The sequence below is a fragment of the Limulus polyphemus genome, unplaced genomic scaffold, assembly GCF_000517525.1.
Source record: "Limulus polyphemus unplaced genomic scaffold, Limulus_polyphemus-2.1.2 Scaffold693, whole genome shotgun sequence".
In the NCBI taxonomy this organism is placed as follows: domain Eukaryota; kingdom Metazoa; phylum Arthropoda; class Merostomata; order Xiphosura; family Limulidae; genus Limulus; species Limulus polyphemus.
The window spans coordinates 191,526-206,658 of record NW_013666303.1 but is presented as its reverse complement, the minus strand read 5'-3'; the positions used below and the strand labels follow the sequence as shown (position 1 = coordinate 206,658).

Genomic DNA, 15,133 nt, shown 5'->3' with positions numbered 1-15,133 from the left:
GATTCGAACCCGCAACCCCAAGTTTGCGAATCGAATGCCTTAACCACCAGGTCATTCCAGGCCTTCGACATTTTAAACATTTGTCACTGAAACATTCTACATACCCATTTTTCTGTGTTTTTCTTCTAACTTCACAAAAAAGTACAAATACAAAACCAGTTGTAACGTACTTAAAAAAAATCTATACAAGTCTCACCCAAAAGATATCCGTTTAGTACAAACCTTGGAATAAAATACATCACATTTTCATATAACCCAATCTTTTGAATATGCTGTTTTTATTGTATACAGGATTTTCCTTCAGTTGTCTATCAACTTTCTGTTAAATATTTCGCCGAAGGGTATATAGGGCCCCACAGTTTCAGAGTTTATATGTATAATTATCTGCCGCCGTTGAGAACCGTCACGGTTAGCTGACGTCGAACGCGTACATGGTCAATAGTTCTTAAAAGATGCGTTGAACATTACGGTGAACAACCCCAGACGGAATAATTTTATTTACATTAAAGTACGCAGGTAGTATACATATTTCAATAACTTATTATGTGCCTTCTTTCTACACATACGTAAGTACAAAGTATTTAGCCCTTTAAACAACATTCTGGGCTTAGACTTTTCAAACACAAACTAAGAATAAGTTATTACAACTGAAGTATTCGTGCCCAGATATCGCTTGCTGTAAAATTATCTTTCATACATGCATAGCGCGTTTTTTTTTGTCCTGGTACGTCGAACCCTCCACTTAACCTGCATTAGATGTTCATACTTTTTACACATACATGTTCTCCACCGTATAAATGATTTATCTGTTAATTTCTTTTTATATAAATTATATTTCAACAATTTCAAAGGCACCTTATTGATACACAAATTTGGGCAGAATATTTTCTTACTACATATTTATATTCATAAAGTTAATTGTGAACCTGTGTTCACTCCAGCTTAAGCATCATAAATATTCTTTTCTCACGACTGTCATGTCTGTTGTTCGTTCAATTTGCATAATTGCATAGTTCAGTGGGCAGTACTTTTTGCGTGAGGGTCATTACGATAGGTGCAGGTTTGTTAGCCTGGAAGCAACAATGCTTCTCTGCTACAATATTGTTCCAATGGGAAGGGCAATATCGTGAAAAAATAAGTGTTTGTTATATATCGACAGAAGATCCGGATAGCAAGTTGTAATCAAGTGCCTTTTGTTTTTAATAATCTTATTTCATAAAATCACGCAAAATAGTTAAACATCTCTTAAAAGACCTGTTTAAACACACAAACTTTGTGATGGCTGTGATAACACGCACTGATCATATACAAAACTTCTTTTAACAGCTTTGCCAAAAATAGTTGAGGTTAAAAATGTCTCCAAGTGCACAATTAGGGATTGGTAATATCTATTTTTACATTTACATGTACATCACTGAAGCTACGTTCTTAATGCTGAAAATAAGAACATTTTTTTCTCCTTTTTATGCTGTTATCTTTTTGTGGTGTTATGGAATATTGGTTTATGCGAACATGAGAGGCTTCACATTTTCACGGAACTGACAAAGAAATGTATAATGTGTGATAAATTACTCGCACCAATTATATACTCTACATGTAGATATTTCAGATAACACTATAAAATAATAAAGCATTTCCACACCTAAAATTTTCTTGTACACTCGATTAAAAGCTATTAAAAAGTTTGTAAAACAAAATCAACACACTCACTCAAGTGGTTCGCACTCAAGGAAATGTTAAAACAAAATCAACACACTCACTCAAGTGGTTCGCACTCAAGGGAATGTTAAAACAAAAAGAAACTATGGGCCACTGCTACCTAATAGTAACTTATTATTGAGCAGTATATACGTCATAATTATCTATCATGTGCCGCTTATTCATTGATTAGTTAACATAGAGAGTTTAACAGGTGAAAAACGTACTTTTTAAAACAGTGAACAGAATGTCAGATAAAACATTATCGAAGCAACATATACATACACAGAAAGTAAAAAACAAATATTGTACGTTTATAAATCTAAAGTTCGTTTCAACACAAGATCGAGATCTGAAATGCTCTATGAAGAAAACTGATGTAAATCAAAAACGCGGATGAAATACAAAAACGAAACGACGCAATAACTTTTTATCTAGGCAATAAATAAATATTTGTTTATTCAGGTTAAAGAATAAATATTTCAAAGGGTAGGATAGGCATCTAACACCACACATTGCAAGTTACACAACACACAGATTCTGGAAAACAAAAGAACTAAAAAACGAACTTCAAATATATGAACATATTTTGCTGGGAAATATATTTTTGGATTCAGCTATACTCAAAGTTGTATATTATTTCACAATTCTGAAAGTTGTTTAACAATTCTGTATTTTTAATGGATAATGTCCAACAACCACTGCCTCATATACATGTTATGTCAAAATATTTAACCTATATTCACTTCATTAGTAGTTATCCATCATGGACATTGAGTATTAATATCATTATGACAAATACTGCAATATGGCCATTTTATAGTTACCACCGTTTAAAAAAAACTAATCTTATGATATTATTAATTATTTTTCATAATTTTTACAAACAAACTGTGAAATTATTGCCTCTTTATTGCTTTAATGTATTATAATTAATCATTTTAATCACCAGTATATGTAAATACATGAAATGTGTAACAAAACTAATTACTGACCTATATATATATGTGTGTGTGTGTGCGTGCTTAACCAATAAAGCAATATTAGAAAAGATATTTTTTTCATACATAATGTTACCTTTTGCTGTTATTTTATTATTTGTTCCATAATGAAATATTTAAAACTAATCTACAGAATTTGATTTACAAAACATTTTGTAATACTGTATACTTATTTATTAACATCAAAAAGCAAAACGAACTAATTCTTTGAAACACCTTGAATATACTATAAGTAATAAATAAGGACCTTGACAAAGAACATTTGTTTACCTCAGATGTACACTTTAAATAAACTTAAATATAAAGATTTTTCTATTTTTTGTGCTTCATACTATTTACTTCATCCCAACAGTAATTTAGTATCTACCAAGGTTTTTGTTATATTTTTGCCTGATAAATGTAAATCAGTATCCTGTAGTAGTTATTTGGCTCTATCAGAAAACATAATTTTTTTTATTAGTAATTAATTGGGTTCCATTTTGAATAAAATCTTTTTTCTTTCTTTTATACAAAAATTTTGAATGCTAAACTTTTAATTTACTTCAAAACTAGTGCACCAAGTTTAATACTCTGAAACACAGATCATCAGCACATTTTGAACAGTGCACCAAGTTTTTTCAAAATGTGCTGATGATCTGTTTCTAGACAGAGCTCCACCTATTGACTATCCCTGGTCTACCCATATACCCTAAAAATGTCTTGGTAGAATATCAAGATAATTGCTTTTTAGAATTTCTTATGCACATGTGCAATTAACTTACATTTTAAATTGTCTATTATACCATAATTCTTTTATTATTGAGTTTATGCCATAGATACCAAATATTCACATTGAAATCTTAAGTATTTCATTTTAGTAACAGTTTGATAGTGTTTTTTCAAATAACAAACAGGTAATTATGATTGCAAATTACAGATGCTTGATAAGAACAGAAATGATGACAAATACTTTCAATTAGGATTAAGCTATACATCAAGCGTTTCCTTCAGTTTTAACTGTTATGTAACTTATGATTTTAAGTAACAACAATCTGTTTTTAATGATGAAACATTACTTGTATTTGAGTGCAGTAATGTGAATGGTTTTTTCTCTCTCTTCACTAGATACTTTTACATGTACAAGGATTCTGAAGAAAGGCAGCATTACTGTTACTCAAAATTATTCGTTATTCTTAATAGAGCTTCAGAGACTGATTGGTAGCAATAATGATGCCTGTCCTTTTAATTCTTTAATTCTAGAACATGGGTATGGTATTTAATAGAGAAAACATTTACAAGTAACATACATATGAATGAAATCCAACATTTTAAATAAAAATTTGTCAATCTCTTTTTTTTTTCTCCCTTGGATTAGTCCACAAGTAGATAACTATTTCCCAAAATTTCTGTAATGCAAAGTGGGCTCAAATAAAGGCTACATATGTATAATGCAGAAAAGTCTTCTAGCATTCTTTTCTCATTATAAATTGGTTTTACATCAGTACATCTATAAATGTTTTCACCTTGTACTAGCTGACAAATAGAACATTAATGAAAAGTTATATATATATATATATATTTTTACTTCATATGTAATTGCTCAAACAGATTTTCCAGATTATAGTAATGTACATGAAAACATACTATGATTATGCTGGTAGGTGTATGTGGATACTATAACACACAGAATACAGGTTTGCAATGAGATCCTTATTCCATAAATCTGCCAACATGCTTTCATCATCCTACACAAAACTAAACTTTAACTAATAATTGAGTTTTTATCATATATTTAATTCTCTGTACAATTTATAGTTCAAAGAAACTGCAATATCAAGTATTTCACTGATCATTAGCAAAACATGCATTGCTACATGTAATATGGATGCTCTGTCAATTCAGCTATTTTTTTTAATTATTATAGAAATGTCTGATTTGATAATTGTGATCAAAGTCTAATTTCTACATTATTTAACAGCCAAGCCTATTTCTAGAGTTATAATTACTATAGTAAGAGAAAACCAGATTAAGTAATGTCTACCATTTGGAAAGAAGAGTTTGGTATCAAAATTATATATGTAGAAAAATTTTTTGTTCATAGAAACAAAGTTCTGTAAATTTCTGTATAAAAAAAGATACGCAGTCATGCAAAAATACTACTTATGTAGCTTTATGACCAAATTTACCCAGTTCAAGTGCTACAAAAATATTAGCAAATTACAAGTTTTGTAAAATTAAATTGTGTAAGAAATAACTCGGGCATGAAAGTTTATGTAATTTCATTTCTGAAGCATGTGAAAGCACAGTACAATAAAATATTAACTTTTACTTAATATATTAGCTAGCTCAATTTTATTCAAATTATCAGTTTTCTGATGCGTGATAAAAAAATTCAAAATAAATCATATTAAAGTTTAAGTAGCTTACTTACAAAAGTTTAGAAAATTATAAGCTTATTACAAAGAAAGATTAATCATTACATGGAAATAAGTACAAACATACATATAGTTTATTTTCCAATTCATGTGAAGTCACATCAATTGTTTGGATATATGTGCATTGTATCACCAAAGTGTTTATTTACACTCTTAATCAATAATGCATACGGGATTAAAATAATACAATACCAAGACAATGTAATACCTGCTTTCATAAATTCATATAAGTGCTTTTAACTGACAAAAGTACATGTATTTTTCCAGTAGATATAACTATAAAAGTACAGTAGCACAATGGCTACACATGCATTAGTATTAACAATCAAAGAAGAGATAAGCACTAAAACACCACTGGTGTACCAGCATTCCAGCCTAAGTATTGCTTCATTGATGTTAGCAACAAAATTATGCTTTATCAGTCAATAGTCTCTGATATGACTACATGTACAGGGTGCTCCAAAACTCAGTTGCCATTCCTCTAATTATTTCTTTACAGATTTTTTAGATGCTGAAATTGAGCATTGACAAACATGTGGAGGTAATCTGCATCAAATGTCTTCAGTATTGTATCAATTTTGAGATTGGGCATTTTCAATATATTCTGTGAATGTGTATAGAAAATCAACCTATTGCAACCAACTTTTGAGACACTATTTAGGTTTCAACTCTGTTAAGTTACTAAATTAATTTTATGGAAAATAGATTGTTAACCTATATTTGTGAGGTCAATAATATCACTTCTGTACTAAATTGATGTTTTACAAGAACAAAGTACTTCATTATTTTCTACACTAAACGGTGAGAGTTGCAACACCTATCATATTTCTTATACTATATATTAATTCTTATTTGTGTACAGAAATGTATCATTATAGTGTGATTTGTAATCTAGTCTTCTGAACCATTCCTATATGGCTGCTTGTATGTAAGTGCTAAGTGAGAATTCTTGATATCATATACAAGTCAGAGATTGATTATATAAGCAGAAAAGTCTAAAAATACAATAAGTCTGATCTGTTAGCTAATTAACAACTGCATTAATTAATCAACTATTTACACCTTCAATTATTCAAAATTCAGAACCTCTCAGGATGTGAATAAAATATGTGTATTCATCAGAAACACTTTTAAAGATTTTGGAGAACAGTAGATGAACTTTCATACAATAAGGCAAACCAAGCAACTGAATATAATGGAAGATCTAGTAGAATATTACAGGAATGTAAATTTGCATAACAATTAATCTTTAATAACGGTAATAAAGAAACTTTTTACTTGATACATAACAGAAGTAAAAGTTAAGAAATTATAATAAGCTTAGTCATTACTTTGATACTCATCAACCCCTTCTTAAATAAATACACGTGGATAGTTTAAGTTATACAAACATATGTAGCCAAGATCTGAAAAGTAAATGCTGCAAAATTAACACATGTCATATTCAAATCCTAAATATTTTACAACAGTAGCAAATACACAAACATAACATCACCATGCAAGCCAAATCAAAGAAGTCCACAAAGTTTATGGATGTACTCTTTAGTGTGAATGAATAATGTTTTATGCATATATGATAAAACACTCTTAACCTGAAGGATTTTCTACTTCAATTTTAAACCTGAGAAATATCTTTTAGTAAAAAAGTTCAAAGTTTTAATAGATGTACCAAGAGTATTTCAAAGTAAAGAAGGTAACTCACTGTAAAATTAAATTTTTCTTAGAGAAAAAAATATTATCATTTAACACCATGTAATAGATAAACATACAACTTATACATGCAAACATGACGTGTTTATAAGTACACGTTCATTTACACACACTCATACAAAACACAGAGAATTCCTAAAACTGCATTGCCTTTAGTTATAAATCACTGAGTGCTTACATTTGCTGAATGCATAATACATTCTGTACACAGGGAACTGGTTTTTACTCTCTCTCTCTCTCTCTCTCTATATATATATATATATATATATATAAAAGTACAGCTCTGCCCAAGTAAGACATACTGAATTCCTATGTCCTTAGGCTGAAGACAGGTATTTCAAAAAAAAAAGTACATGTACATTTATGGCATTGAAGAACTCACATAAGAGACCAAACAAACTTTTTCACAATAATGCAGTGGTGTATGTTTTTGAGCAACTTATAATAGTCTAGCTAGTAATAAGTTTGATTTCTTGTTCAATAATCAATAATTCCTAATAACAATGTTTCAAATTAAAGTGTTTTAGATTCTATATATCCCAAAAATGATCATATAAGTACAGCAAGAAACCAAAAAAAACTACTCATTTTAACATGTTTAAGTGCAAAAACAAAAACTAGTTTCACTTTAACATGAACAGATCAGGGAGGAGGCTCAAATTAACCCAAATTGTATCTAAACCTGAATTCCTGTCATTTTTGCATGTAAAATGTGTTTGGTTGGATAAAACTCCAGCAATGTTTTTGCAATTATAACTTCATTTTCTATTTATTAAAAGAAAGAATATATCAACTATTACTTTAGAGTATGAAGACTATTTACTTATATTACACTATTATATTATCACTGAAAAAACATACTTATAATAATAATATTATCAATTCTTGCTCTGAAAAGAACCAAATGAACTGTACCAAAATGATGCGAGATCTGCTTATGGATACAATATAAAACAAACACATAGAGAAAAAAAAAACAACTAAATAGCCCCCAGAGAATCAGAGGTTTAAAGGAACCCCTTATCTTTCAGGACTTATGAATATTTTTGTTAATCAAAATTTTCCTTTCTAGACTTTTTCAGCCTCTCGTATTTCAAGGTATTCTTACATGTCACAGTTACTCTAGAAGTTTCTTTCTAGATGACTTCTTCAACTGCTCATATTTCTAAGTACTTTTCACATGTTGTAACTGCTTTACAGCTTTCCTTTTAAATTACTTCTTCAACCTGTCATGTTTCACAGTACTTTAACATGATGTAGTTATTGATAAGCTTTCCTTTTAGATGACTTCTTCAAACTGTCATATTTCAGGATAATTTTACATGCTGTGAATACTTTATAGTTATATTTTTAAAAAACTTCTTCAGCCTCCCATATATCAGAGTAGTTTTACATGTTGTAGTTACAATATATTTTCTTTCTAGATTTCTAAATGTACCAAAAATATGTTGTTTTTTTAATCAATGGATACTAGAAAGACCAATGAAGAGAAGAATATGAAATTATAATTGCACATCTTCACATTCTTTTTTACTTCTAGACTCATCTTTTGAAATATTATCATTTTTTTTATTATATACTTTAGGTCAATGCATAACCAATGTGGGACAATTTAGAACTTGCAAGTAAAAACCACTAACTTTCTGTTTTGTCAATTCTTGAACACTACTAGAAAATAGAATTATACTGTTAAATGTAAATAAAATAGTAATTTTTACTACCAGTTTAACTTTTAGAAATGCTACATGAAGAAAATATAGATCTACTTACAATTCATATTAAAAAATGAGAAATATTGAGGTTTTTCAAATATCAGTAGGGACAGAAATTTAATGTAACAACAGATCATTTGGTCCTTCAATGTTGTTTTTTTTGTTTTTTTAAACTCTTGTTAAGTACCAGCTTCCAAAACTGCTGATGGTAAAACATGCTATAAGACAATCACCGTGTCAGAAAAATGAAACTGAAGATGTAGAACTCGTATAGCTGATGCCTGGGACAATAACTTTATTATACTGTGCCCTTCAGAAAAGTAATTTAATTTCATTTCTTGAAAAGCATTCAGTGTATATTTCTAAGGAGCCATGTAAGTTACTGAAAGTCTTTACTGCAGAAGTCTAGCACATACACATGAACATTTAAAACTATGCATCTCTAAACTTCAAACCAAAACTATATACATAAATACATACAATCCTTTGATTCATATACCCTCAGTCACACACACAGAGTAACAAATAATATCATTACATTAATTGATTTTGTCTACAGCAGGAGGCCATAACACCTGACTGCTGTCAGCCTTAAGAATAATATATAAGAAAAAAAATTACAAAAATATTTAACCCTATGTGCACAGGTGGGGATAAAAGTATGCATGTCATGATCTTTTACAATGTGCCATTCAATGTGATAAGTCATATTATGTATTTGACTGATGTTATCAATTTACAACCATATCTTGAATACAAATATTTTTGTAGCACATCTGATTTTCTGTGTCCAACAGACTTCTATATTTTACTAAAAGCTTGCCACATTTCGTGTATGCCATAATCTCTTTATCAGTTTGTACCTGTAATATTCCACATGCTGCTGTGTAAAATCTTACTGACTAAGTTTTTAAAACTAGAAAATATATGAACAAATATATATGAAGAGCCTAAATACATAAAAGGATATGTGCCATTCCCAACAAAACTGAGCTGCAAATGGCATTGCATTTTAAAAAGTTATGAGTGAAAGTAAAGAAAAATGCATAACAATATATCAACCACGTTATACTACTCTACCCAGTACTGATATTTTCCCAAATACCAAAGCTCATATTGATTGAGTTCACTGTTAAATAAAAGCAAAGTTATATGTTGTTTTTTTTTGTATTTTGTGAGATGGAGAGGGGAAGTATATTTTTAAGGACAAATAGATGTTTCTAGCAATTTGTCTTCTTATCCTACAACTGCAATAACACTATAAAATTATAATTATCTTTTACAAACTTAAAAATTCCCAGTCATAGTCCTTGAAATTTAAGATATAAACAAAACAGTAATTAGTATCTAGTTATAAAAAATAATCATGAATATAATTTAAAATTCCTAATATTGCTGAAAAAAAATAAAAGTATTTTTTATAATTTTTATTAAACTTTTTTTTTTATCAGATTTCAAAATTTTCCTCAAATATGTTTTTCCCCTTTCTTATTTCAGCAATGAAATACAGCTTTTGATCTTGGTGTCCACAAAATTATGTCTACCCTACTTGAACAGCAGCTCAATACTTTTAGATGCACATAAAGGTGTTATTGTTTTGTGTTTCCATGAATATTATCTGCCTTACAAGTACAGGTATATAACGTATACATACAAAAACCATATTTATATCAATATATGTATATATATATATATATATAGAGAGAGAGAGAGAGAGAGAGACACACACACACACATAAGCAGCAGAACTGACAGAAGACAACTGAACCCATCAAGGTCATTTCTCCTATAACACAACAAGTAACTGACAAATTATGACCACATGTTTTCACATCTATATGCTTAACCAAAGTATCTTTAGAATAATTCTACTGTACACAACACATCATCAGACAACCTATTTCACAAGTTTATAACACTAACCAAAAAAAATTTGAACAAAAAACAACTTTGTTTCTTTCTAGAGTTCAAGTCATAAACCTGTTACACCTGATATTCAACCTTCTCATTTCATAACAAACACAGTTCACTCATAGAAACTGTTCAAACCCTCTAACAATTTTTAAAACTTCTAATTCTTCAAATGCTTCTGAGAAAAGTCACATTTTAAGTCTTGTATTGCTGCTAAGGTGGCTTTATCATTCTAGTCATAGTAGTAGCCTGTCACATTTATAACTTTTCTGTAGTAAGAGGAACAAACTACATATAATGTAGTAAAATGTATTAGCTACAGGGATTTACAAAATAGGTAACACTCCTAAAAAAAGTGGAATAAAACAGCTTCACAAATGAAAGTATAAAGTTTTTAGTAATATAACTTTTTGACATATCATTATTTCCTTTAAATTTTAATAATAACTTTTTTTTTGTCATCACAGAGATGGGACTTGATTTAAAATTGTTAAGGCTTACACTGTAAATAAGCTGTCAATGGGAGACTTGCTTCAGTAGCAAAATGATATGTTTAGAAACCATAAATTGAAAACTATAGAAAATAATTACAAGCTCTGAAAACACAAATCAAGAATCATTTTTCCATTAACTGTAAACAGGTGGAACAGTTAGCTTGAAGATGTTGTTTGTTTATTTAAATTGTTCTTCATAAGGTTATACTGATGTGAAGACTATATTCACATCAGTGTAACATCATTCTTTATTTGGTTACTTTAGTGTGTGAAAGGGTGAACTCGAAGGGTTGAATTTGTCTATTGCCATATTATGTATATAGATGGTTATACCTCGTATGATTCCTGTTATACATATGTAACACTTATTGAAATCCTGGCCTTTGTTTCTCATACAGATCAGGTAACTTTACTATGTATTGTATATAAGATTCCCAATAATGATCCATGGAAATGCATTGCAACCACATCAAACTACGAAAGTTCTATTTTCTTGGTCATTACTAAATTAGATTTATTTATTATTAAGTACATGTACTTATTGTTAAAATATAGATTATGCAAATAAACTGAATTTCCATACTTTTACTTAATAAATATACTTTAACTTGATTGGATAGATATGAATATGAAACATTTTACACAAAATCCTATTTTTGTAACTTTTGGAAGGTTTGTACATAATCCTGTTGCTTCATTTGAACACAACCATTAGAAATTACCTGGCTAAAGATATAACTGTGGAGCTCATACAGACTGTGATAGACTACATATAAAACATTGTTTATGGTTCATTCTTTATTCAAGGTATTTTTTCTTTGTTTTCCAATTTGGCACTGTTTTTGTCACTGGGAAAATTTTTGTTACACTTTGTTGTTGATGAAAAAATACATGCAAGTCCAACAGAGTATCTATCTATAAAGAATGAAATGGTTGATCATCTTTTTCTCACTTGTGTCTCAGAGACTTGAGAGAACAATAACAAAGCTTTACTGTGCAGTTAACTTACAGAAGTATTTTCCAAACAGTAACAATGAAACACTTTGCATAAATAACCAGAAAAATAAAACAATCTATAATGTTAAGTAAAAATTGTTACAATTACATCTATCTGAGAAAAAAGAACAAATCTATTATGGCATATAATTGTTATTTTAGTGATATTTTCAGGTAATAGTATGATATATGAAAAACTAATATTTTGAGATTGGTAATATACTAACTGTACTTCCAGGGCATCAGGTTTTAAACAATTCTCAAACTGGTTCATCACATATTGCATCAGCCAATTTCAAATGACTTTCATCCAATTGAATCATATCCAAGTCATCAAATGTAACAGTTTGAACCAGGTAAAAAGTAAACTACATTGATCAGGTAGTAAACCCTGTATCCCCTTAGCTAAAACTAATTTCTGAGACCCACATTACCATGTAAAATCTAAAGAAATTAGTGTACAGTCTTTTTGTCTTTCCACATCTATCTGGTATAGAAAGCTAAAGAACTAAACAATAAAGAACTGTGTATCTGTTACCATATGTTTTAACACATTCAGAAACACTGCTTATAATGAAATGTTTTAGTTTAATAGTTGTTTTTTTACCAATACTAATATTTGGTATTTACAATCTACTTTTATTTACCATATATTTATCAATTTAATAGAGCATTAAGACAGAAAACTTGCAAAGAATAAACAGAACGGACTTATTAAACCATGAACATTATTCATAATTATGTTGATTTTAATGATATGTTTCAATTTTGAAAAGTTGTTGCATTTTGCTTAAAGTGAATATACAAATAGTGCAAAACTAGTTTCAAAATTTTTATTCATATTTCGTTGAAACTGAATAACAAGAATCCAATTTACACCGAATTTTTTAAATTTATAACAAAAAAACAAATACAGAGATACCACTTTTTGTATTTAACAGGTTTTAAAAGCATGTAGTGTAAGAGTAATGCTACAGTTCAACTAACCTCATTTTAAAAAGTTTGTCTCCATCATAATACTTGTTTTTCAGAAACAACCCTCTCATAAGCCAGCGCTTATAATGTAACTACTGCAACTAATTATTCATTTAACAACATTAATAAATGTCACAATCACCTCTTGGTTATCGTTGTAAGTGTGAATGAAACTTACACTCAAAACAAAGTGTGTTTTGACAATGCTAAGGAAGCTGAACAGTTGTTATACTTACTCTGCATTCTACATAGGCATATCACACTTGTATACATCTGTTGAGAAAAGCAAAACTATTTCGTTTCGATGGTGCGCTTTTAGCTACGTGTAAATATGTCGCCAACGTATAAGTAAACGAGAAGCTAGTTGTTGGGTAGGGATAATCGTGAATAAGAACTAGATTGTCCCAAAACCTCAAATTTCCGCGAACATTCACCTTTCAAGTTTTCTTAATGCCTATTTGGAAAAACAAAACTGCTGTTGAATTGATAGCGCATAATTTATTGCTAGTGAAAATCGGATTAAATTCAAAATAACTGGCAAAAGTATAAAAATCATAATCGTTAAGATCTTTCTGAAAAGGACGCCTTACCACGGCAAACATCCGCAAGGGACAATAATAATATGTAATGTTCAATGAATTAGCCATTTTTTTTAACGATTTAGTCATACCTAAGATATGCAATGGCACTTACTACTGTTTCAGGTGTTCAAAGGATGATTCTTTATGGAATATGGCTGAAAATTGACAATTCGCTTCACTTCCCAATCAAAAACAAGGTGTCTTTGTCCCAACACCGGCGTTTCAGGATAAAATGGAGTGCTGAGAAGTAGAATCAAGCTGCAGGAACGAGCGCATGAGGTTTGTGACGCGTGACGTCATCAGTTTTGTAAAACAATGATACACAACTTCTGTTTGACTCTTTTTTTAAGACCAGTGATTTGATATCATTCGTTCAAAATACTTATATGCATCTATACGAATAGGCCTAATATCAATCCTTAGGCCAGACTGTATATAAACTGTATTTTGTAAAATCCAATGATCCAATGTAACAAATAAAATATTTTTTGCAGAAGTGAAACATATTAGAAATAAAAACACTACATTAATTGATTAAATCACAAAATGTATCTAAGTAACATGATCATAAGATTAACTTTAAGTTTAACTTTGTAAATCACAAAAAGCTGCATAATTAGACTTAACTGAATTAATCAAAATATAATATTTGTGAAAAACCATAAATCTAAATTAGTTCAATGACGATTTCAAATGTTAGTCTTAACAATGTAAGATACAGTTGTGAACACTCATACAACAACCTCATTTTTTTATTATAGTCTTAAAAAGATGGCTTGTAGCGTTTGTTCCAAACTTTAAGTATCTATTAAGATGAATCATAACAAAATTTAACTGCGAAAAAGAGAGAGAGAGGGTATTACAACGGTGTCCCTGACCTTGACACAGCACTTCGATACGCAACAGATAGATAGGCGGTAGCATTGACTATTGACTGCCATATTGACAAGTGTTAGTAACACATTATGAATAATTTTGATATTATTTCCACACTTGTAATTTTTTAAAAAAGTGCCATAACTATTTAAAAAGCTTAATATTATCAATGTACAATCGCTGATTGTCAAGGAATTAAACTATACATCAAACTCGTCCAATCGTTTTACGAACACAAAATAATTTACAGCCCACAATTGCGCATTCTTTACAGCGGTGCTGCACTCTAGTGATAAAAATATGATATAGGTGTAGGAGATAACGAAAAAGGTGTATATAATAAAGTAAAAATATCGTTCATTTAAACATAAAATCATAATAGTGATAGGTTTGTGCTTTTAATAGTTATTTAAGAATATAATTATTTTAATCAAAAGCATTTTCAATAAGTTTCTATAATTATAAACTTTAGTAGCGGTTAACATGTGTGGTATTATTATTACTGAGTCTGTTTGTTTAAGAACAAAGCTAGATTTGGTTATCTGCTGTGTACACCGCGAGGAATCGAACCTCGATATCTTGTGTTGTAAGTCTGTAGACGTACCGCTGTCCCACAGAAGGACTTATTAAACCTTACTTATTATTATTATTATATATATATATACTATTATAAAGGCTTTATATTTTATATCGAGGCCATATTGATAAAATAGGGATAACGATAGTTTTTTGTTAGAAATGAGGTAAAAGCTAGTATGAGGAAAA

General features: G+C 29.5%; 1 protein-coding gene across 1 annotated transcript in view; it reads right to left on the bottom strand.

Moving 5' to 3' along the window:
• LOC106460013 (bromodomain adjacent to zinc finger domain protein 2B-like) overlaps positions 1 to 14,624 on the bottom strand; it is a 170,426-nt gene extending 155,802 nt beyond the window's left edge. Inside the window, exon 1 of the mRNA XM_022386600.1 lies at positions 13,605 to 14,624. The gene's annotated coding sequence lies outside the window, so the exon portion shown is untranslated. The remainder of the gene's footprint in view (positions 1 to 13,604) is intronic.
• Between the last annotated feature and the right edge of the window lie 509 nt (positions 14,625 to 15,133).